The 24,661-nt window shown below is 42.8% G+C and overlaps 2 pseudogenes across 2 annotated transcripts in view; both read left to right on the top strand.

Annotated features, from left to right (window-relative positions):
• Positions 1–24,661, top strand: part of Nid2-ps16 (nidogen 2, pseudogene 15) — a 1,080,338-nt pseudogene that overhangs the window by 1,047,954 nt on the left and 7,723 nt on the right. Inside the window, 1 exon segment of the transcript NR_172213.1 lies at positions 22,700–22,985. The product of NR_172213.1 is annotated as a nidogen 2, pseudogene 15 (transcript).
• The window catches only part of LOC120101860 (nidogen-2-like), a 43,246-nt pseudogene continuing 40,325 nt past the window's right edge, over positions 21,741–24,661 (top strand). The window contains 3 exon segments of the transcript NR_190560.1: positions 21,741–21,939; positions 22,041–22,192; positions 22,700–22,985. The product of NR_190560.1 is annotated as a nidogen-2-like (transcript).

The raw sequence follows: 24,661 nt of genomic DNA on the forward strand, positions 1-24,661 counted from the left end.
AACTGTACATGTGATTGGGTAGCAAAGAGTGTTTCAGTCCAGCCAGGACTACATAATGTTGGGGTAGAAATCTCATTTCGCATCCAGACAAACCACAATGGGACAACAAGGTTCCATGTGGAAATGTTTAATGAGAGAAGAGTAGAAGAGGAGAGGAGTAAAGACCAGCCATGAGCATGTGGAGGGAAGGAGGAAGGAGAATGGGGAGAGAAGGGACAAAGGGGAAGAGGGGAGGCAGGGCAAGAACAAGAAACAAGAAAGGAAGAGAGTAAGAGGGGAAAAGCTACCCTTTTATAGTGCCAGGCATACCTGGCTGTTACCAAGTAACTGTGGGAGTGGAGCTTAGACAGAAAACTAACACATAGTGAGAACCTGTTTCCAAGAAAAAAAAACAAAAACAAAAAACAAACAAGGAAAATGAACAAAAAGTTTTTTCCAGGACTGAAGAGATGCTTCAGTAGAGAAGAGAATATAATACTCTTGCAGAGGATCAGAGTTTGGCCAAAGCAAACACATCTAGCAGCTCACAACCACCTGACTCAGCTCTAAGAGCTCAGACACACTCTCTGGATGCCAGCACCTTCATTCCCATGTGTGCATACCCACCATCACCATCAAGCTGCTACTACATACACACGCATATTATTAAAATAAAATAAAACATTTTTAATAGAAAAAATTCTGAAAATTCAGACTCAAACTCTGAACGTATATATCACAAATTCTCTTCTAAAAGTAGTATAGGAAAAAACTCCAGCATTTGGACCTCATTGATAGCAACAAGAACCATGTAGTATGTGGAAAATTACTACAAATCATTCATAGGATTATACTCTATGAGGTGTCATGGTATAAAAGCATAAATTTCTGCTAATCCATAACGATCACCAGAAAAGAAATAGTTTATCGATGTCTCTGTGGTCTTATCTATAGAGTGGTTTCCCACTCCAGAATACTTGTCTATTTATTTAAATAAGACTTTGTCTAAAGGGAAGAGGGCAATGGATTAGGATACAAATAATATGATGAGGCATAGTTCAAAAAATGAGGTTTTTCTTCCTGTTCCAAGCAACTTTTGCAATTACAATGTGTCCTCTTTACTACGCTGACTCATTAGGAAGCAATGGTTCTGTATTGACAAGTCGTCAATTATAAAGCTAGACTTGTAGGCGAAAACCACCTTGTTTGAGGTGATTGGGTTTCCAAAGCTAATTGTATGGTGTTTGCTCATCTCAGGTGAGCATCAGTGAGAAACAGTGTCTAAAATACAAGGTACAAAATAAATCGGCCCACAACTTCTCTGTATTCTGCAGCATTAACAGAGAAACTATAAATGATGATGTCAAACACTTAAGCTTAAAAGTAAATTAGACATGAACTCATAAATCTACAACACATTATGCCCATCATTTGGGGAATGTCCTCAAAACACTTTAGTGATTTATCACAGGATTCTATCCTGCCAGTGCAGAGCAAAAAGCATATTGGAACAGACTTAGAATCCCTCTGAAAACTATACAAAACATAAAGTCACTTAAAGGCACCATCCAACCGCTACAGAGAGACACAATGGAAAGGATTTACTAATGAAAGACCTCAGCTCAGATCTTAGTCAAAGGACTGCCACCTTAGCTATTATACAGGGTATATTCAAGAGCAGTGAGCCTCAGATCTCTTCACCTATTAACAAGAAATGTGACTGACTAGTGATCAGAAAATCCCCATGTGGGGCCATATGTGGATATTAGGTAGCAATGTGACCAGAGTAAAGAGAACTGAACGTAAATATGTCAAGAAGGAGGGTTCCATTGTTTAACCCTGTCTTTAGCAGTCTTTTTCTTATTTAAGTTTTAGCTTTAAGTTCTGAATAGAGTCTCCTCAAGGTTTAAAAGTAAAAGAGTTTTGAACAGATGAGACTGATTTAAACTAGTCAGCTAAAAATAGTGTAAAATTCCTCAGTGTAGGGTTGCGTGAGTCCCATGTCCACTCTGCCACAGGGCAAGGCTGCAATAGGCGGGATGTGGGAGATGACTGCACTTACCCCATCGACCAGTGGTTGTATGGGAAGACAAGGGACACTGCTCTGGGGGGTGGGGGGATATGAAATGTAGTCTGAGGCACAGGACCACTGGAGCTGCCTGAGGGATTGGGGAGGTTCCTTGGGCCTGCAACACGGCAGGGGCTGTCTGGTTCTTATGCTCTTAGGCATCCAGGTGCCCCTGAATGTCACAGAACTGTTGAGAATGGAGTTGGGGCCCATGGAACTGGATCTAGTCCCGGGCTGAAGGGGAAAGAAGGGGGCCTCTAGCTGGTCCTTTGAGGAGAGGCTTTGGCTTGGTGAGGGGGTCTTGGTTTGGCTTGGTTGTGGTGGTTGCTGTGGCTGGGAGAGCAGGGAGGCCTTCTGTAGGAGATTAGATGCTGGCTCTGTAGTCTAAGGCCTTCTCTGTGGCTCACCATGGTGAATCCCAATAAAATGAGGCAGTCCATGGTTTTACGATATTTATCGGCATGGTGAAAAGTGAATGATTAAAACCGTACCCCACTTCTCAGGGTGGACTTGCGATTAAGTACCTTTTGAAGGGTGAAATATCTAGGAAGGAAAAGTTATTGGCTAAGCCTCCAGGCCTTTGGTACCTCATTAAAATGGAGATCTGTCTTGAGTCTATGAGACCACAGGCCATGTCCTCTACCTGTGGAGGGACTTGAGGCATTACCCTTCTGTGACTGATGGCCATGAATCTATGGAGGGCTTGTGATCTGTCTAGTTTCCCAGGAGTCAGGCAAAATGACTACTGTCTCTTCAGTGTCACCGGGATTTCTAGCCTCAGTTCAACCAGGAACCAGACTGTCTTTCATGGTACCACACAGTTCTTACTTCTTGTTTTCATATGACTCTATGAAAGTTGCCCAAAGTTCCTCAACCACTGAAAGGTTCGTTAAGCTAAAACTGTAAAGAAATATTAAGGCAAAAATATTAAATGTCAGCCAATCAGTGACTATAAAGTATAACTATGCCCTGTTCCATTCAACATACCAGAACAGTCAGCCAGCTGGCTTCCCTTCAGTGGAAGGGTAATGATAGAGCAGCATGGATTTAGAATGTTTACAATAGGCTTCTTACAGGATTACTAAAGCCTGTCATTCTTGATGGGCACAGCAGTAGCAGCTCATTCTGGACTTCAATGTACATGTTAAGAGGCCTCTCACACGCCATCAAAAAACTTCCTTTTGTCTGCTTACATGGGCATTGGTAAGTTTTACTTAATTTTGCTTATTTTTTGGTTTTTCTGACACAGGGTCTCTATAGCCAAGGATGGCCTAGAACTCAAAGTTATCCTACTGACTCAGACTGGGTCTTGGCATACACTACCACATTTGATTCTTAATTTTAATATTTGTCAAAGGAACTATCATCATTAGGAACAATCAGGTTTTGCAAAAGTGGCATTTCACATATTTACTAAGAAAATTACATATACAATAAATAATAAAGAGCTCATTTACCACACCCTGACAAAATGCTCCCAAATACAGCTAATGGCATTTGTAACTCCTAAGGATATGAAGTATTAATGAAAGAAACTGAAGCTTGTTTGCTCCCCATGCCCCCGTAATTTCAACACTCAGAAGACTGAGGCTGAACAGTTATGGCTGGTTTGGGCTATCTAGGAGTGGTAATTGCAGTGTTGTGGGAGGATACATAGGAAGAACAAGCCAGGTACAGTAAGTCACACCTGTAATCCCAGAACACAGGAAGAAGCTAAGGCAAGAGGATTCTGAGTCCAAGCCAACAGAGGCTAGATAGCTATGTAGTTAGATCCTATCTCAAACAAACCAATAACGAAAACAAGTAAGTGCAACTGCCTTTGAGTGACCTTATTCAGTCTCATTGCTGTGGTCATAAACAGATACAAAGTGCTACCTTACCCTCACTTAATAGTTACAAGAAATATTTGTTAACTAAAACAAATGTACAATGAATTCACTATTGTGCCCATTTTAGTTGTATGACATAACACATAATGTGCCACAAATGTAGAGAAAGCAACCTGGGGCCACTCTTAGACAAGGTGAGATAAGCTGGGTTTGGGCCCACACATATCTCTCTTCTCAGTACCTTTCCCCCTTACCTTAACCATCAGTTTCCTACTTAGGCAGTTACTTACAACTGAGGACCTTAAGGTATAGTGCAATCCAGGGACATTTGTATTTAAAGGGGCTTCTCTGTAAGAAATCAATGGGGCAGTCTTTTAAATGAAGAGAGTTAGTGAAACTGGGATATCACATGCAAAAGAAGATGGACCATTAGCTTACACTATATATAAATATTAATTCATAATAGATTTTAAAATGGACTTAAATAAGACCAAAACTACTGACTCAAGAAAAAGAAAATAGGTAAATATTTTGACAGTGGATTTGTAAATGATTTCTTGGATATGATATGAACATATTCTCACAACAAAGTAGATAAACTACAAAATACTCAGACGTAATACTGTGAAAGCAGAAGGGGGTCCATGACAAGAATAAATCCCATGATTTTGTGTGTCAACTAAAACTCTTAATTAAACTTTTGGGGAGAAAAAGTAAAAACTGGAGCTGAAGAGATGGTTTAACACCTGAGAACACTTGCTTCTCTTGCACAGGACTAAGGTTTAGTATCCAGCGCACACAAGGCAACTTGGAACCATCTGTAACTCCAGTTTCAGGATATGCAACATTTTCTGGCCTCTACATGCATGCTGTAAACATACAAACGTAGTCAAATATTCATATGTTGAATTAATAACTATCAGCACTCAAATGCTGCCGCGGTGGCAGCAGCACACAATCACAATCCTCACAGCCTGCCAAAATTCTCTGGATTCATGAATGAAACACACACGCACACAGACTCTCTCTCACACACACACACACACACACACACACACACACACACACACACACACTCAGAACCTTCTATTTAATATGCTTTAAACATTGAAATGTCTGGACCCATCCAAATATCCCCGCAACTAAAACAGTCTCCCCTCCCATATGCTTTAATTATTTCTTACAAAATATTCAATACTGGCAGCCACAGACCCAAGCCTGCAGCCCTCATGCGCCATGATCTCCAACTCTTACATGTTGTCAGGGTCTCTGTGTCTTTGTCTCCCTGTCCTACATTTCTCAGGCTAGGACCTTCTCTTTCCCTGGCAATGGTGATCCCCAAGTCCCGCCTCTGTCTCCCTGCCTAGCCATTGGACACCAGCAACTTTATTACCAATCAGAGCCAACTGGGGGTAAGGACCCTCAGAGTCTTACAGGCAGACATGTGGTTCCCATGTGCTTTTGGAGCCAAATGAACACAAATAGCATTACAACCAATCCACAACAGTCATAGACATTAAGAAAATAAATATTTAAGTTAAAACTGCATCAAATCACACAGCAGTGAAAAGGCAACTTACAAAATGGAAGAAAGGAAGTGAAATTACATTCAATAAGAGATAAAGATATAGGCTACTTAAAACTAATTTTATCATCACTGAAAAAGTAATCTAACAGTTTTGATGTATGCATGGCCAATAAGCACAGGAAAATATGCTCCCAGTCACCAATCATACAAAAACACTAGGAGAGGCCTCCTCACACCCAAACGGATGGGTACTGGGGTTCAGGGTGTTGGGCATAATCTAAGTATTGAATCCAGTGTCATGTGTGCCCTAAGCAAGTGCTCTACCATTTAACTCTATCCTCAGCCCCTTTTTCCCTTGAGTCAGACTCTATGTAACCCAAATAGCCAGAATTCCTGATCCTCTTACTTTCATCGCCCAAGAGAGGAACTAGGCGAGAGGATATAATGATGCTCCTACTGTGGGAAAAAGCATGGCAGAAATCGAAAGCATTACTACAGCACTACATTATCTATGTCCACTTCTGAGTATAGACCAAAACTCAAAGTAGATGTGGCCCTTGGTGAAAATGGGTTGAGTTGCTTCCAGGGGTCTCTGGTCTGGCAGGAAATGGGCAGAGTGTTAACAGCTCTTACAAGGAAAGCAGGGAGGTTTGAGAGGACAATATAGGAGAGCTATCCAGGGTCCTGGGTCTCCTCTGCTACTGTGGCAGTGCCAGTGCCAGTGCCAGGGTGGCATTAGCAGCAGTAGGCTTTGCTGATGGCAGGAGGCTGCGCCAAGGTCCAGATGAAAGCTTCTGATGACAGCTTCCAGAGAGAAAGCTCTTTCCCAAGAGTTACAGCTCAGTAAAACAGACACTCTCAGATTACTCTAGGCAACATAGCTTCTGTACTTTATTAAATGTGAATAGGAAATATACTTTTGGAGTAGAGTGGGTTCCAAGGGAAGATGCTTGGATCCACTGGATCAGTTTGAGAAGCTAGTGATGCTCTATTTGCATGGGGAAGGATTCCAGGTGTTTTTCCTACGTGACTAATAGTCCTGGTCTTCTCAGTGTGGTGTCCTGGTTACATGTTCTAGAGCAGGCAATGTCCTCATTCCTACCATTATCAATTCTGAGATTCATGGTGTTTGAGATCACTAAACCTTCTGACTTCTTCTGTCTGGTATCATGGTCCACTTGCTCACAATGAAACATTTATCTGTACACCTGTATTCCCAACAGCAGCATTCATAGTAGCTAAAAGGTGAAAGCAATACCATATATACATTGATATACAATCACAAAACAAAACATGCCACATACACACATGAAATATTATTTAGACTTAGGAAATTTAGGATGTGCAACAGCATAGTCATGAAATCAAGATGCTAAGAAAAGCAGTCATTTGTAAAGGTAAACTGCTCTACCATCCCACTCAGACCAGATACTTCAAGTATTTAGGAGATACTGAAAATAGGAGAGTGTGTTTTGGGACTGGGGTAATAACAGGAGAATCTTAGGTCAAGATGAAAGGGATTTATTGACGAATGGTAGTAATGTCTGTTGCACACTGTATTAATGTTACTGAACAACCCATGTAAAAATGGTTGGGACCAAAGAGATGGCTGAGCAGCCAAGGGCACTGGCTTCTCTCTCAGAGGACTATGGTGGGCTCCACTGCCAGCACCCACATGGTGATTCACAGCTGTCTTTAACTCTAGTACCAGGAGTACCCAATGCTGTCTTCTAGCCTCTGTGGTTACCAGGCAAGAATGTGGTGTAGAGACATACAAGCAAGCAAAAATACCTTTACACATAAAGCAATAACTAAAAAAGGATCATCAAAATGTTACATTTTAGGGGTTGGGGATTTAGCTCAATGGTAGAGCGCTTGCCTAGGAAGCACAAGGCCCTGGGTTCGGTCCTCAGCTCTGAAAAAAAGAACCAAAAAAAAGTTACATTTTTATGTTTTAAGCATTTTAGCACTTTACCACAGTTTTAAATGGTGTATTTAATGGCTTAAAGATAAAAATGTGGGTCAGAGAATGGCCACTAAGAAAATACAGAGCACACAGAAATGCTTAAATAAATGGAATACAAACCCAGAGGTCTAAAAGAATTTTGAGAGAGTCTGTACTGTTATGTTCTATCTTCCTTTCACATTTCCTATATCTTTAATAGGGTACAGCATTGGGAACTATGAATTATATTTCCTAGTGACTATCAAATCAAGAGTATGCATGTTGACTAAGTTCTAGCCAGCAACATATGAACCGAGGCCACAGTCAAAATGTCTGCCATTTCCTTCTTTATGTTTACCCTCCCTAGTACTGAGGATCAAATTCCTATATTCTTAAAGAAATTTGCTTAATTTAATATCAGGAATGTATGTGTAAAGGGTCAACATCTGGTGTTGAGCATTGTCTTATTTTGGCTCCCCAAAAAACCAGGCCTGAGGCTCCTGGAGTTCTTTAATTGCAAATAAAGAGTTGCCATATAAGCAATGGCTGAGTAGAAAGACAGAAAGAAAGGGCAAGGATTGAGAGAGGGGAGAATGAAGAGAATCACCATGATCCATATTTAGAAGGAACAGATTTAAGAGCTGCAAGAGAGAAAGCAGCCTACAATATAGGTGGAAGGGAATAGGACCCTATAGGGAAAGTGGAGGCTTTCCCAGAAGGTAACAGAGCAACAAAGATAAAACACAGATTTAAACATAGATCCCTCCTGGGATACCAGAGGGAAATGTATGCTAGATGTCAGGAGGATTAGAAATGCCCAGCCATTGGGCATACTCGAGGTGTATCAAAATTAACTGGTGTGCGTGTGTGTGTGTGTGTGTGTGTGTGTGTGTGTGTGTGTGTGCGTGTGTGTGTGTGTGTGTGTGTGCGTGTGCGTGTGCGTGTGTGTGTGTGTGTGTGTGTGTGTGTGTGTGTGCATGTGCATGTGCATGTCTGGGCACATGTGTGTTTCATTCAGAGAACTCTAGAACAGTGCCATGCCTAACTATGGAGCCAAAGCAGAAAAATGGATTCAATGCTACAGTCTAGTACACTGAGGTCTCAAGTGAGGTTTGCATTAACCTGGATATGGGGGGTTCACAGCCCAGTCAGCCAATGCACAGTTTATTCAGTTTCAACTTCTTTTAAAAGCAAAGCAGGATAAAAGTTTCCCACAATTTATAGTTCTCACCAGCTGCTGCTTCCCTACCAATAGCATATCTTGGATTGAAGTGATGCAAACCTCTTTGCAAACTGAGAAACTTGTCAGCAGTCCAACTCTTCGATCTGTTAGATGTGCTGTTGTCTAATTAACCTATATACAAAGTTACTTTCTCAGGAGAGAATGATCATGAAGGCCACGTCCTCAGGTTTGCAGCTTACTTGTCAGTAAGAGTCACCAGAGTCCTCTGCTTAAGGAAGTGTACCTCCTCGGTATCTCAGTATGCTGGGAGTGACCAAACCATCCTAGCGTGCCCTGCAGCTGGCAAGCTAGGAGCAGTTGCTTCCTGTCATTTCTCTATAGTAGACTAAAATAGTGTCAAATGAAATCCGTAGAGAATGGCTAAGCAGACAGAGTGACCCGTGGTCCTGAATAGCCAGAGAAATGCTGCCCTCTGCGGATTAGCTGCCTATCTTTGGGCCAGCACAGGCAAGAGAAAAGTCTCAGTATTTGCATCAGATCTAGTCTTTTCCAATCGCTTGGTCTGTGCCCTAGTGAACGTAAGAACACTTAATAATTTTATATTGTAATTTATTCCACATTTCAGCTACATAATTGAGATTGTGCCAAAAGGGAAAAAAATGAAACAAAGCACATTCTTAGTAATCTTAGATGTAAGAATCATGGAGTTTAGAGAATTATACAAAGACCCTCTTGGGAGGGTGGGGGAGGGAATGGGGGCTTATGGACAGGAAACCGGGAAGGGGAATAACATGGAAATGTAAATAAAAATATACCTAATAAAACATTAAATAAAACAAAGAAGTTCCTCTTAAACCTTGAGTGTGATCAAACAAGACTAAGCCAGAAAGGAACATTCTGTTCACTTTTATGCTAGACTCAAGACCAATCGTATACAATACACGCATCGATCACAGACATTTTTTGTCCTCTCCTGCACACATAGAAAGCCATGGGGCCAGAAACTCAGATAATAAACTTCAGTCCAAACACAAGAAGCAAATTAAAATAATGCTGGGGAGACAGAGACTCCATATCCTCCCTAGCCAGATGGCCAATTCGACCTGTCCTATTGACGGCACCTGAAGAGTAAACCACAAGGTTGTCCTCTGGCCTCCACACATGCAAGCTCACAAGGCCAAACGAGCCTGTGAAAGGTTTTTCATGAGCCAATAAGATAGCTCAATGGGTAAAGGTTCTTGTGTGGCCAAGCCTGATGTAATCAGTTCACTACCTCGGACCTACACTGAAATCTGACTCCTACCAGATGCCGTGACCTCCTTGTTTTGAGGTTTGGTCTGTTGCTCTGCATTGTAATGCTAACTGCAGACCCCCAAGGCCTGATTGTCCCAGAGACAAGATTCCATAAGTAGACCCAAGTGATGAGATGTGATGTTTTCCCCAAATTATTTCTGATAAGTGAATAAAGATGCCAAAAGTCAACAGTTGGGCAGAAGACACAGAGACAGGGTTTAGCATTCCAGGACTTTTGGCATCAGAGAAGAACCATGAGGGGAAAAGAATGTGAAGGGAGAAGGAAGCCTCCATGGGTCAGGTAGGTTAGCTAATTAGAGTTAAGAGAAGCCCAGACATAGGAAACTTAATTTTATAGTGGGATTATTGGCTGTGAAACAGACATAACAGCAAGAGGATCCATATCTGCCCAGCTCCTTTACTGATTAATATAAATATAAAGTTGGTCGTCTTTTATCTAGGAACTAAGTGGTCAGAGGCAGGGGAGAAACCCTGTGTCAGGATTAAACAATTTTTACAACATTCACACATACAAATGCTGCCACACACACACACACACACACACACACACACACACACACAAATAAAAATTGTCACTTTTAAAAGGGGGTAAAGGAACTTGTCATCACCCATGAGGATCCAAATTCTATCACTACAATCCATGGGGTAGGAGGACGACCTCCCCACTCATTTGTCCTCTGGTCTCCATATACACACACTAACATATATAGACATATGGAGACAGAATACGTTAATGAGTTAATTAATTAATTAATTAATTAATTAATTAAAAGCTTTTCTAATTGTTCTTGGCCCCAGCTCACTCTGTCTTTGCTTTACACTGTTCAACTCCCCACATCTGCCTCACCTTCTCTCATGCCTGTCATGCTTTCATGCGTGTTACTCCTCCCTTAGTGTCCATGTTTAAATCTATATTCGCCTCCTTATAAACTATAGTCTGGTGATTAGAGAGATACTTCCCAGGATGAAAGAACTTGCTGTGCGATTATGAGACCTGCAGTCCGAATCCCAGCGTCCTGCAAACACCAGTCACTACAGCTGCCAGGAATCAGACAGCATCTTCTTAGGCAAAAATAATGAAATACTGCCAGTAATTTGGATGAACATGCACTTATGAATATAGGGCAAAATGCAAAACTTTGTCCTTTTAAGATGTAGCTCACAAAAAGAGTGAGGACTGGGGTCATGAGTCAAAGGGAAGTAAACATACTGGTTTCTTTTATACCATGTGAACCAAACAAGTACTGTTATCTCTACAAATCTGTTCCTTTCTCATAAGCCAAATTTAAATAATGCTTTGGAAAACTATCCACCTGGACCTGGATCATCCTGCTCTGTTGGCCCATCTTGATTTTCATCACCTCTCTTTCTCCTCCCTCCTTCCTAGACTTTTCCCCACCTACCCTTCCTTCTCATCCAATGATAAGGTATGCCTTATCCCGGACTCGCCTTGCTCCATAATGGCATCACCTTACATAGAACAGTGCCACAGATTTCAGCAGAATACAGGAGAGGGATGGACTGGGGAAATAGGATGCTCAATGTTCAACACAATGATGTGAAGGGTCAACATCTAGTCGAAGTCCTGTTCTCAGACAGAACAAGGCCTACATTAAACTCCTGGGCTTGGCTATTTCTGTATATTTCTAATTTCTCAAAGCCTAGCTGAGGAGCCACCCATTTAGTTGAATGCTCACTTTGTTCAATCATTAATGTTTAGGAGGGTTTTTTTACCCTTTTACATCAGTATGGGAAAGTTCACCAACACTAATAATAATCTTGAATATAAGATCTGTTTGTCAAGTCCATTTTCCTCATGAAGAACTATTATAAAAATTGAGGACCAGCATGAAGGCTCAGCAAAAGGCTTTTGCCACAAAGCTTGATGACTTGAATTCAATGCCTGGATCACATATGGTAGAAGGAGCTACCACCCACAAGTTGGCCTCTGACCTCCGCACCCATACATGTATATACATACATACACATAAAAATGCGATGAAAATTTAAAACGGAAAGCCTAACAAAATTAATTATAATTCAGCCAAGGTACCTTTAGTGCAATTTGAGTTGCTTTATCTTCTGCTGACTTAACAATACAGAGGGGGAATGGAAAGAAATGGCCTATTGTTTTGACTGTGCCTAAAACCTGAAGCATGCCCAAGAGTAGGCAAGCCTGTAGGATGGCCAAGGTCCTAGAGGGTTTGTACCAAAATATCACCACACAGTAGAGAACACATGTAGTCAGAAACTACTTAAACAGAATGTGTAAGTCCTCAATACACAGGACACAGTTGATGGTCCTTGGGGTGCAATTCTTAGGGGCCCTGCAGTGTGTAAAATACAAGACACTTGTGTTATATAACTGTCTGGGATTCAGTGAATCTATATGCTTCAGTTCTAGCTTTGGATTACCTCAGCAGACCTTTGTGGAGTTTTTTATCGATAGAGTAGCTCTTTACTTCCTCATAACCTTATTATGCTTTAGGCTTTTATTGTTTTATTTTTCCCTCCCACTATTTAAAGTTGACCAGAAGAAAAGGGTTGTGTTGAGGCTAAGTTGGTTGGTCCGGTTTTCTTCTTGGAGGTAGGCTTCTGAAAATCAAAATATCTGAATGGACCACCTCACCTCTAGATCCCAATGAGGGCTTTTCAATAGAACCCAACTGAAATTGTCTGATTGTCTCTTCTCAAAGATCAGGAAAAAACAACAGTGCCATTTCAGACCTCTTATAGAGGGAAGGGCATGTGGCTGCCTCAGTATTCTGTTGCTCGTGATTTTTGTAAAAACCGAATTTTTAAAATCTGTTAATGTTTCACAAAGAAGAAAGCCACAGTTTGTGGTATCCTCTAGTTTTATAGCTTTACATTGTGTGTTTCTTCCTTTTAGGAGAAACCCTACCCAGTACAAGCCATCACATGCACAGAATGTCCAGTGAGTGGGTTGGTTCTCCACAGTCCTTGGTGTAGTACTTAGTTTAGTCATTTACATTCTTTTGTATATGAACCCCAATAGGCTTATATGTTTGAATACTCAGTCATCAGGGAGTTGAATCATTTGAGAAGGATTAGGAGGTGTGGCCTTTGGGAATAGGTATGGCCTTATTGGAGGAGGCATGTTATTGGAGGAGTGGGTTTAGAGGTTTCAAAGTCCAGTGTATCATTCTGGGATATATTAGGATGTATAGCTCTCAGTTACTGCCCCAGCACCTTCTTATTTGCTTTGGGCCATGATAACGTGTACTGATTTTCTAAAATTGTAAGCAAGCCCCCAATTAAATGTTTCCTTTTACAAGAGTTGCTTTAGTCATGGTATCTCCTCATAGCAATAGAATAGTGACAAACATAGGGTTTATTTGACTTACAATTTCAGGTAACAGTCCATTATTTCAGGAAAATCATAGGAATTGCAGGAATTTGAGGCAGATGGCTGAAGAATATTCACAGTCAAGAGTAAAGAGAGCATATTTGCATGGATAGTTACTTAGAAGCTTTTTTTACTTCTATATATAGTTCAGGGCCCAACCTAGGGAATGGTGCTGCCCATAGTGAGCTAGGACTTCTTACTAAGTATTCAAACTTATGAACCTTTGGCAGCCATTCTCATTCAAGCCACCATAATCCCTTGTTCCCTAAGTTGATTCTGGCCAGGATATGTAATGACAGTAAGGCAAATAAGACTAGAACAAAAATTGGTACCAAGAGTAAGATAGTCGTTGGGTGCTGAGATTAAAAAAAAAAATTGAAGATATCTACCACCACCACCACCATAACCACCAAAACGTGCCTATAGTCCAACATGAACGAAACAATTCCTAAGTAAGACTCTCTTCCCAGGTGATTCTAGATTGTGTAAAAATGACAGTTAAAAGTAGCCAACACAATGACCAAAACAAAGAAGAAACGCAGCCTTAGAATATAGCCCCCTTTTCCATCACTGAGAAAGTGAGAACTCACTACTGCCCAGGATAATCATGACAATAGTATTTCAGTAGGAAGAGACATGCAGTGTGTAACAAGACATTCTACTACCAGTAAACAATACCATCTCAGTGGAACCCATTCTTCATTTAGTATTTTATGTTGTGGTATAATGTGTGATGCTCATTCTCAGAAGAATTCTGAGAACTTTGCAGTAATTCTGGATGGCTTACAACCCCTGTTCCTGCTGCTGGGTTAATGAAGCATAGCTATATTTATGCGTGAGGTTGCTTTTCGGGCCATTCAGATTATCATTTAGCTACTGTTAGCTGTTGGAGCACGAGCAAGCCACTTAAAATTTCAAAATCTCAATTTTCTTATCTCATAGGATGTGATGAAGATTGTGAATCCATTGCAATGTCTATTGTGTAATAAATTTTTAATAAATTATGAGAACATCATCAACAAATCTAGACTGCAAGCTTTTAAAGGGCATGGTGTCATATTTTTTCAGACTAAAGAATTCAGATATTTAAAGTCCTCTAATTTTATGAGGTATGTCCAGTTGAGCACACATAATTCTAGCTTCATGAAAATTGGGAACACAAGAACTGGCTGGCAGAATTAGAGGTTCAGCTGTTGCCCATGTTTTGAGGGAGGTCAGAGGTCAGATAGCGTGGGCTTGAAGTTTGGTTTTCACTCTTGCTGAGTGGGTTCTTGGTTAAGGCAGGTAATCCCTCTACACTCCATTTCTGTATCTGAAAATGAGGCATGATTACCGGATAAACAAAACAGTGGAAAGAGTGCCCAGGCCAAGCCCTGTATGTTATAGATGGCTCAGTTAAGGCTTGCTATTGCTATCATTGACTTCAGGAACATCGTTCTAGCTCAAGTACCAAGTTCCAGAGGAAGTACTGGTGGCCAGCATGTCACATGTAACAATAACAGGTGATTTGATTTGGGGAAAAGCAGAGCATATGTAGGCAAACAGCACAAAGAAAGCCAAAGAAAACTGGAAACATGACTGCTTTCACTACCCAGTGGAGACAGCTCACACTGATGTTATATTTGGGCAGCCATGAGCTCTTTCTGCATCATCAGAAGTACACCAGCATTTATTTACAGAACACTGTGTTAGGGCAGCTGGGAAAGTCTTAAAGGAAATGAAAAGTAGAACCTAAGAGAAACAGAGTCTGGGGAGGGGAAGACTTCTGTGTGGAGGACATAGAGACTGATAGAATATACTTAAGTATAGTTTGTGTGTGGGTTTGCTTCTTGTTTTTCTTTGTTTTTTAACTCAAGTCTCATGTATTCCTAGTAACAATCAAGAATGTAGCAAGAATGCAAAGAATCAGGGAGTAGATTATACAGGAGAAAGTGTGGGAGTTAGGAAAGCCATTCTAGTAGTATTTTTTCCTATTTATGTCAGCAAGGGTTTACTGAACATCCCTGTGTAGCAGGTCTGTGCTGTGAAAAATAAGATAAAGAGATACTATGCATAGCTGACCACATTCCAATGACTATGCAAATCCAGCCAGGAATACATTTGTAAAGCTTTCTCTTGTCCTATGATCAGAGAAACAAGCATTCTTAAGTGACTACATAAGGTAGATAAGAGAGCAGAGAGACAGAGACAGACAGAGTGGGTCAAAGATGTACCATGACATGAAACTACAGTTCAAACCCTGGAGCCTTTGGAAATGACAGACCTAACTAGAGTACTGGAGAGTTTAGAGGAAAGGCTGAGAAACATATGCACAAGTATTAGGCAGGCAGAAAGAGCAGGTTCTTTGGAACATCTGCAGGTGGGAATGGCAAGGAGCAGCATCTGCTGAGATATACCAGGATCCAGCTGTTTTTGCGGATGGGGTACTGGAGAGAAACAGTTCAGTATTCTGAGGATGTAAGGCTGGAAAGAACAGTATATATCAGAGGAGATACAGAACAGCATTAGCTTTCCAGGAAGGTGGGGAAGCTCCACCCAAGCATGTCAGACAGAGATATACCATAGGTTTGTTTAAATTTTATGGACAGTGCAGGGTTAAGTGTAGAGTGTATTAATAAGGCATAGGAATTCCTACATGTAAGAAAAGTTTACGCCAGCAGTGGTGTGTTTTCTCTCACAGTGAAGGGGTGGTGACAGGAGGGCAGGGCTCTCTGCAGTTTGGCTTTGTCATGCTTTGCTCTCATAGAGGCCATTCTGCCATAAGAAGATGGTTGGTGGAGCACAGGACCTTGCAATTGTGTTTAATGATACAAGAATGGGATATAAGCCAACAGTTCCTGTATCATCCATCATAAAGGCCCTTCCAGAGACCAACAGCTTCAGTAGATTTCTGCAAGTCAGGTACATACCATCTCCAATGGCCACCTTTGGCTGTAAGAAAAGCTAAGCAAGCAGTAATTCTCCTTGTATAAAAGGTCTGGGCATGGGAAACTGGGAATAAACAACGAATAAGTTAAGCTACCATTTCTTCTACCATAGGGAGCAGGTGAGATACAATGAGGACCTGCAGCAGGCTAATGGTAACAATACATGCCTTTAGAAGAAACGTGGAATTTAGAAATTCTTCTCGTTCTTGATGTGGAGTCTCAGGGGAAACTCAGCAAAAGGCTGGATGTAAGTTCAAAAGCCAAAGGCTCAGGGCTGGGTCTGAGACTCTAGCTGTGAGTAGGGGCCATTAGAAGAGTCCGGACACTCCAGGATGGCATGGAGCAGAAAGAGAATCAGGCCTCAGTAATGACATGCTTTTAGAGCAGAGGCGTAAAACAAAGACTTTAAGGAAGAATATAAGGAGATGACCAGAGAGGAGAGCCAGGCAGAGAATTTCTAGAAAGAGACTCCAGAAGGGTGAGAAATACCAAAGAGGTCTAAAGGTAAAAGGCTGGAAATTGCATAGACAATTTTGTCATATGATTTCATAGCTGGTCTCCATCTGAGCCATCTATTGGTGGAAACGGAACAGTCCATTTCCCTGTATTGTAAAGGAAGGCACCTGGCTAGTTTAAATTCCTTCTTAGCAGAGGCTCTAAAAATGCAGAGAAAAAAATCAATGCAGTAGGAAGTAGAGAAAAATATTAATGGCTTGACTGGTGTATAGTTAGGGATTAGGAGAAAGGCCAATAGGAAGGGAATGGTTGAAGACACAGGAGACACTTGTAGGAATGAGAAAAGACATTCAGGCATTGCCCTTTATCCATGGCTTTGTATTTTATTGCCTTAGTTATTAATGGCCAACTACCTGCAGCCCCCAAACTTCCAGAAATAAATAATGCATAGGTTTTTTTCAGTAAGTCTTATTAAAGCATCTTGTTCCATTCTGTTTTTGTTAATGCCTTTAGGGCTTACTTTTATTATGATTTTTAACTACGTGTAGGTATGTGTGTCTGCATGTCTCTGGTTTCCACGTTCCCTAGAGTATGAGACAGTCCTGAGGAATTGGGTGCCCAGTACCAAACTCAGGGGCTCTCTGAGAGCAGCAAATTCTTTTAACTGCTGAGCTGTCTCCAGCCCCTTCAGCTGCACCTAATTAACAACTCAATGCTGTCCTAGGGGTGCATAGGAAAAGCCCTAACACACAGTTTCAGACATCCAAGGGATGTGTTCTGCAATGGAAGAGGTAGCAACTGTAATCATGACTGCCGGACCAATTTTAGTTGTCTGTCAGAATGGGGGCCACCATACCTAGCTTTGCTGCACTTAGAATCTGAACAGTATGAAGCTTTTGAGTCCAAAGAAAAGAAGAGGAAGGCTGTTGGGAAAGAATCTGAATGCCCCCCCCCCATACCATCTCTGTATTTAAAATTATAGGAAACCTACATGGTCAGTAACATAGATGACAAGACTGCAAGACTCACAGTCATTATACACCGTACATCTTACATCAAATACTATCTTGCGCGTGGTATTTCTGAGGCCCAACATAATTCCACGTGAGCCTCAGTCTGAGAAGACATGCTAATTTGCCCTATTCTATTTTTTCACAGGCCATCACACCGACCTTGGAATATAGTTGGATAGCAAAGTTATGCAAAGAGTCCCTGAGTACTACAAGAGCTGGGCTACACAGAGAGTGTGCTCCCCTGACTTTGCATGGCACATGATTGTCTGACAGTCCATGGAGCATATACTTCTGGTCTATCCTTGGAGCATGCTCATCTGACTAACCATTGAGCATGCTCATCTGACTAACCATTGAGCATGCTCCTCTGACTAACCATTGAGCATGCTCATCAGACTAAACATTGAGCATGCTCATCTCACTAACCATTGAGCATGCTCATCTGACTAACCATTGAGCATGCTCATCTCACTAACCATTGAGCATGCTCATCTCACTAACCATTGAGCATGCTCATCTCACTAACCATTGACTATGCATGGAACGTGCTCTTGAGAACTTGCATCTATCTGCACACAGAGGAACAGATGTGCTTTCATTTTCCTAAGCAAAATAACAGGAAGTATCATCATTCTTGAGGTCACAGTATTCATAACAGGAATGTGTTGAGAGTCACGTGAGATCAATTGGGTGTCTGGTTCAGTCCCTATCTTGAGGGGGATAAAATAATCTCAGTTCTCAAATGGTGTCAGTCACCATAAGGACCCAACCCAAGACCAAGGACCCAACACTTCTGTAGTCCCTTAGAATCTGAGCTTGAAAGGGGCCTCTGCCTCTTCAGCCAGCTGGGCAGCTCACAGAAATTCTATCCTTGCAAACGGAGCTATAGGTACCAGAGAAGCAGCTCTTCCCTCTGATTAGTGGAACAGCTATGACAGAAATTGTCTTTTCCCCAAGACACAAAGTGACATTTTAAAGGAGAAGCCTCTCTTTTGATGCCATGGAGTCATTTAAAAATAAATGTAAAAGCTCCAAAGAATGTCTGTTTAAGCACAGCTGTAATTCAGGGACACAAGACCATTCACTTCAGCCATCTCTCTGCCGGATTCACTTCTTGATCCTCAGATTATGTAGGAATCAAATCCAGTACTATCTTTACTTTCAAAGTCAGTTTGCCTGTTTTGCTGGTGACTACATGGTATGTTAGAGCCTTGTACGTATGCTTCAGTTTCCAAACCTAATTGTGATCGTGGGCCAGTAAGGTCGAGGACCAGGTCATGAAAGCCATCATAGCTTACCCACCTGGGTAAGCTTGCAGGAATATTGCCAAATGAATGAGAGACTGATGAAAACTACAGTAGTACAGTACAGTAGTGGGTGGGTTGCTAAGCAGCCTGGTAAAGAGGATTACAAATTAGGTCCCATTAGTAGAAAAGGTGGGGTGGACAGTGAGAAAGACCGCTGTTCTGGGCCAGCAAAACTGGGTCCTAGTCCCAGGCTGGCTTGCTGGGCTTCACTCACTCAACAAATACTCCTCGAATTTCTAGGCATTTGACAGGCTCAGAATAAGACAACATTTCTTCTCCCAAAGCATACTGAAGGTGTCTAATTGGATCACAAGAGAGATATGGGAAGACATTCCACCTTGGTATGTAAACGTGGGGTATGTGCTGAGCAAGAGGCTTCTAAATCAAGTTGTTGTCCAGGAAAGCATTCTGAAGACTATTGCTTCATGCCTTGAGGGATACAAAGGGTCATTTGTAGACTGGTGGAAAAATTTACCCACCACAGGGAACAGGACTAGTGTTTGAGTTATTCTGCATCATGAAATGTAGGAGGTGGCATTTGACAGCTGATAGCATAGCCAGAGATGAATCTAACCTGTTACATTGCAAAGTAAAAATGCCATTGAGTCAGTACAATTTGCAGATGAAGGTAGAAGTCCAGAGACAAGACAAAACTGGGTTTAAAGATAAGCTTTGACATACATCAGTCACGTGACAGTAATCACTTAAAACAAACAAACAAACAAACAAACAAACCAAACATTCTTCAAGTTTAGTTTCCTTAGCACAGTGTTCTGATTTGGTTATCTATTGATGTCCAGCAACTCCTCTCAAATGAAATGCCTTAAGACAACACATATTTAGTATTTCTCAGGGTCATTATGAATTAAGAATGTGTTATGGCTTAAATGAGGCCCTTGCTTCAAGGGTCTATCACATGGCTTCAACCAAAGTCAACCATGGTTGTGGTGCCATCTCAAGACTCCAGAAGCTCATTTACAGGTCTCTTGGCAGTTTGGTTCTTGCTGGCTGGTGACCAGAGTCTCTCTGGAGTTCTTCAGTATGTGTTGCCCTCCTAAGGCAGTATATATCTTCCTCAGATCCAGTGGAGATACGGTGTTGACTGGCAAGACAGAAAGGCCATTGAAGTGAATTCTGAACACTATGGCCCCATTCTGTTGGTCAGAATTCACAAGAAAGCCTACCCTTCTCAGGTTGGCAGGCGTGTGTTGTTGGAGAGTAGGAGTGCATGGGAGGATGGGCATTTACACAAGAAAGAGAACACTAGGAAATCAAGCTGTGGGGATTCCATCTTGGATTTTGGTTTGCCTCTAATTTGTAGGCTAGACCTCCAGTCAATGTTAGAGCTATTGTTATGCAGAATGGAGGGATGGTGAGCCAGAGGCAGAATGTACTGTGGGTGGAAGAGTAAATAAGGTGACTTTGGACAAGTCAAATCGCCTCCTGCCTCTGAGACACCATTTTGTCCTCAGCAAAATGTAAATACTTGGTCACAGGGGGGCAAATGAGAAAAAAAAGTGCAAGTTTCAGTTTGTTTTCTGAGGGAGAAAACATAGCTCTCTCCACTTGCGGGGACAAACTGCTCTGGGCCTTTTCTGTTTTGTTGATTCGGAGTCTGTCAGTCTAGTATCTTCAAGGATTTTATTATTTGGCCCCTTGGAGCCAAATAATAAAGAAATATATTAAATAATATATAAATAATTAAGAATTACATGGCTTGGAATAAACACAACGAGAAAGCTGGTTTTGGGAGTCCTTTAAAGTATCTCTAAGGCTTTTTTAAAAACTACCTTTGCTTCTAAGGAGCCCGTGGGGGGTGGGCCTAGCTGAGAGAAAACTGGCTGTATGTGGGAAATTTCACGCTCCTGATAATAAAATGGTAATAAAATCTCATCTGGCTCCTGAGGCTTAGAGCAGAGGGGATGTTTATGGTGGAGGGGGTTCCCCAACCCAGGTGCAGCTGCTTTCCAGGTTGTGAGGTTTCCAGCCCTACAGGGCAGCTGGGATTATGGACTCTGTGGCCTCCTGCTAGGCCAGTTCCTTTACTTTGGGAGAAAACACTCAGTTGTCCCGCGCTGGCGCCAGGCAGCTTCACTCTAGGCTCCAATTGAATGGTGTCACAACAAAGTCGGATTCACAGTCTGCCTGGGGTGGTTTGCCCCAGGGAAGGTAAACAGCTGGGGAGGACATTTCAGAGGGTGGCAGTGTCCTCCCAAAGGTTAGCCAGTGATTGGGGATAGAGTTTGGGAGTCAGCCTTTCACAAAGGCATGCTTCTCAGCAGGAATTGTGGGTGGGGCGGGGCAGTCCTGGGATAGAGACAAAGCTCCTTTGAATCTTTATCAGAAGGCCTGGCCTCTTGCAAGAGGGGTACCCGGGACTCCAGGGCAGGGAGAAAACTCCAGTGTGTAATCTCATTACACTCCCTCGCTCTGCCGACCTAGAATGCACAGTTGCTTACAGCCTACAGCTGCCAGCGCGCTGAGTGTCCCTCCAGCTCATGAGGTCACCTCCTGCAGCGTCATAACCCATACTGGAGAGTTGTGGGTAGCCCAGGAGTAGTTGGGACAGCCCAGACCAGATCTGGCCAACAGTCTCACTTTCCCAGGCTGGCTGCTCCACCAAACTACAGCAGTCTTAGAAAACCTAATGAGAGCCAGTTGTAGTGGCCGCTGGCAAACTTTCACAGAGTCGCTGATTGGTCGGTGGCCGAGAGCTGTAGCCAATCAGCGCGGTGTTTGGGCCCGCATTTCGGACCAAAGGTCCGAGTGGGCGTCTGGCGGGCACAGTGGCCTGCAGAGACTCAAGGTGTGGAGGGCGGGGCCAGGGAGGGGTGAGCATGTCTTGGGACCCGACAGCCAGGCGGCTGGCACCGCCATCACCGCTATCGCTGCTCCTGGTGCTGGTGCTGCTGTCACGAGACGGGGCTCTGCATCCTGAAGAGCTCTTTCCTTACGGGGAGTCGTGGGGAGACCGGCTGCTGCGGGAGGGGGACGTTGAAAGCTCCGCGGCGGTGAACCTAGCAGTAAGTAGAAGTAGCTTTTACGGTGTCCAGTTCAGCAACCTCTACGTAAGTTCAGCTCCCAGAGGTGCGAGGCTTGGTGTGGGGTTGTTGTTTCTTCCCAGGCTGTGGAGCAACTAACCTCCATGTTTAACTGTCATCGCCGCTGGTGACCTGACTTAGCAGCGGTGCTGCAGCTTCTTGATCCCTACTGTGGAGGAATAAGGATCATTTCAAGGGAGAGCTGGAACCGTCCCCCTCTACTTCGACTTCCCAGGCAGGAAGATGAAATTGAGGCGGCTAGTGCGGTTTGCCTTTAGGGGCGGTGGGAGGCTGTGCACACAGGTATAGCAATCTAATTAAGGACACGGCACCCAAGGTGTGCAGTGGTGGAGAAAGATGAGCGGGTTCAAGAGCGGCCGCACCTGTGAGTCGCAGTGCACTTGATCACTGTCGCCAAAGTTGAGTTTGTTACCCTGGATGTGTCTCAACCTCCCAAGAGGAGGGAGTCTTCTTGACTCGAAAGCAAATCGGACCGTAGGTGCGTTCGACTGGTGGTTGCCCACCACCAGTTTGAGCGACCACCGTTTTGCCCTTTAAAAAATGTTTATGTGGGGCGGGATTCACGTGCTACCTTATGCGTGTGAAGAGCAGAGAACAACCAGTTTTGTTTTTTTTTTTTTTATCCCACCTTCTGTCGGGTCCTAAATCTCAAGTCATCAGGTTTGACAGCAGAGTGCCCTTACCTGCTGAACTGTCTCACCGCCTTGTGGTCTTATTGTAGATGGGCACCAATGGGATCATCTCCACCCAGGACTTACCCAGGGAGACTTAATATGTCGTTGCTGATTTTCCTACTGACTTCCCAGCCATCACCCCATTCCTGGCTGACATCCACTTGAGTCACAGCAGTGGCCGGATCCTGTATGGAGGACACCTCCTGGGCTGTGCTGAGTCTGGCTGCTTGCTACCTGTGCACAGGCTTCCCCCCTACCCACTTCTTCCTGGCCACCTGGGAGCAAGTGGGCACCTAGGAGGAGGACAGGCCTGGGGACGCACGGTCTGGAGAGGTAAGCAAGGGGTACCTTGCAGCTGAATAAACAGAAGGGTTGGGCTTGAAAAGGAAACTAAGAGATTGGCTAAGAGGCATTCCCTTGATTCCCCTCCTCAACACTAAGAAAATCGCTTAGTAAAATGAGGGACTAAGGTGCAGATACCAAAGACCCTGAGGGAACTTAAGGCACTTTACAGGTTTTTTTTTTTTTTTTTTCTGGAATCACCTATAAGTACACAAATAGTTCTAATGATATATTCATCAAAAAATTAAAAATTTGGGAAATTTAAAAAGGAACAACTTTTGTTTTTTGTTTGTTTGTTTGTTTTTTCTTTTTTCTTTTTTTTTGTATGAGCTGGGTGTGGTGTCACTCACCTTCAATCCCAGTAGAGTGAGAAAGGCAAACAGATATCTGTGAGTTCTAGACGAGCCTGGTCTACAAAGTGAGTTCCAGGACAGAATACAGAGAAACGCTGTCTGGAGAAACCAAAAATATCCTGTAGGTTCGTGTGTACATTTCTACTTATTTCTTTAATATTGTTGCCGTTGACAACAGTGGGTCCACAGTGCCCATATTACTGTTTCACTTGCTTGTTCTGCTGTTTAGTATGCTCTGGTCAGTGTATTTCTGTAACATTTATTACAACCTTATAAAATCTCACCCTTCCTAGTGATCATTAAGGTTGCTCCCGTGACATTTTTACTATAATCAATACTATATAATGCTTTATAAGGTTTTTATTTTATTCATGTGTGTGTGTGCGTGTGTGTGTGTGTGTGTGTGTGTGTGTGTGTGTGTGTGTGTGTGTCTTTCTCTTCGTCTGCTTGTGTTGGTAGGGCCAGAAGAGGGCTTGGGCCCCCTGAAGCTGGAGTTGTTACATAGAGACAGTTGTGAACTGCTTGACTGACAATGGATACAGAGATTTGAGCTAGCATGCTGAAAGGACTACAAGGTGCTGAGTCACCTCTTCAAAGCCAACACTTTTTAAAGTGTCAAAACACTGCACAGCCTGACCTGACATCACAGGAGAATGAGCAAGCATGCCATGAACTTCTTAGTAAGTTCCCTGTAGCTTTCTCCACATTGCCTTTGTAACAGTTTACATACTTCTGTCTGCAGGAGCCTGCTTTGCAGTCTCCCTGGAGAAAACACCAACTCTGCTCTGGCTTTGGTCTTGGCAACATGTGAAGCGGGTATGGGTGGGTGAGGGTAAATGGCCTCATTCCTGGTGTAGGTACAGACAGAGTCCTCTTGTGAAATTCCACCTGGCTGTAAAATGCCATAGACCTGGAGCAAATCTGTGTTTGCTTTAACTCCCCTAGTACCCCTGAGCTACAGAAGTGATGTCTTCCCTAAGAGCTTGCCCATTGTTTTTAAGTTTGTTCTGTGAACTTAAAGGAAGAGACATGTTTTCCTGAAGCCTGCACCAGCAGAGATGGAGAAATTGTTTGAAGTTTCAGTTTCTTACTTGACAGGATAACATCCAGTTTTGTTTACTGACTAGCCTTGGCTTTGACATCTCAATTACAGTTCAACAGAATACCTTCAACTCAAACACTGCCTCCTTGGTGCAGGCCAGCCAGCTAGAGTGCTAGAGAAGACAGGCCCCACTGTTAAGTTTCATTCGCAGTTCTGGGACTTGAACACAAGTCCTCATGAAGGTTAGCTAAGTATGTCCTTCATGAATGAGC

This window comes from Rattus norvegicus, chromosome 3 (genome assembly GCF_021556685.1).
Source record: "Rattus norvegicus strain SHRSP/BbbUtx chromosome 3, alternate assembly SHRSP_T2T, whole genome shotgun sequence".
Lineage (NCBI taxonomy): Eukaryota > Metazoa > Chordata > Mammalia > Rodentia > Muridae > Rattus > Rattus norvegicus.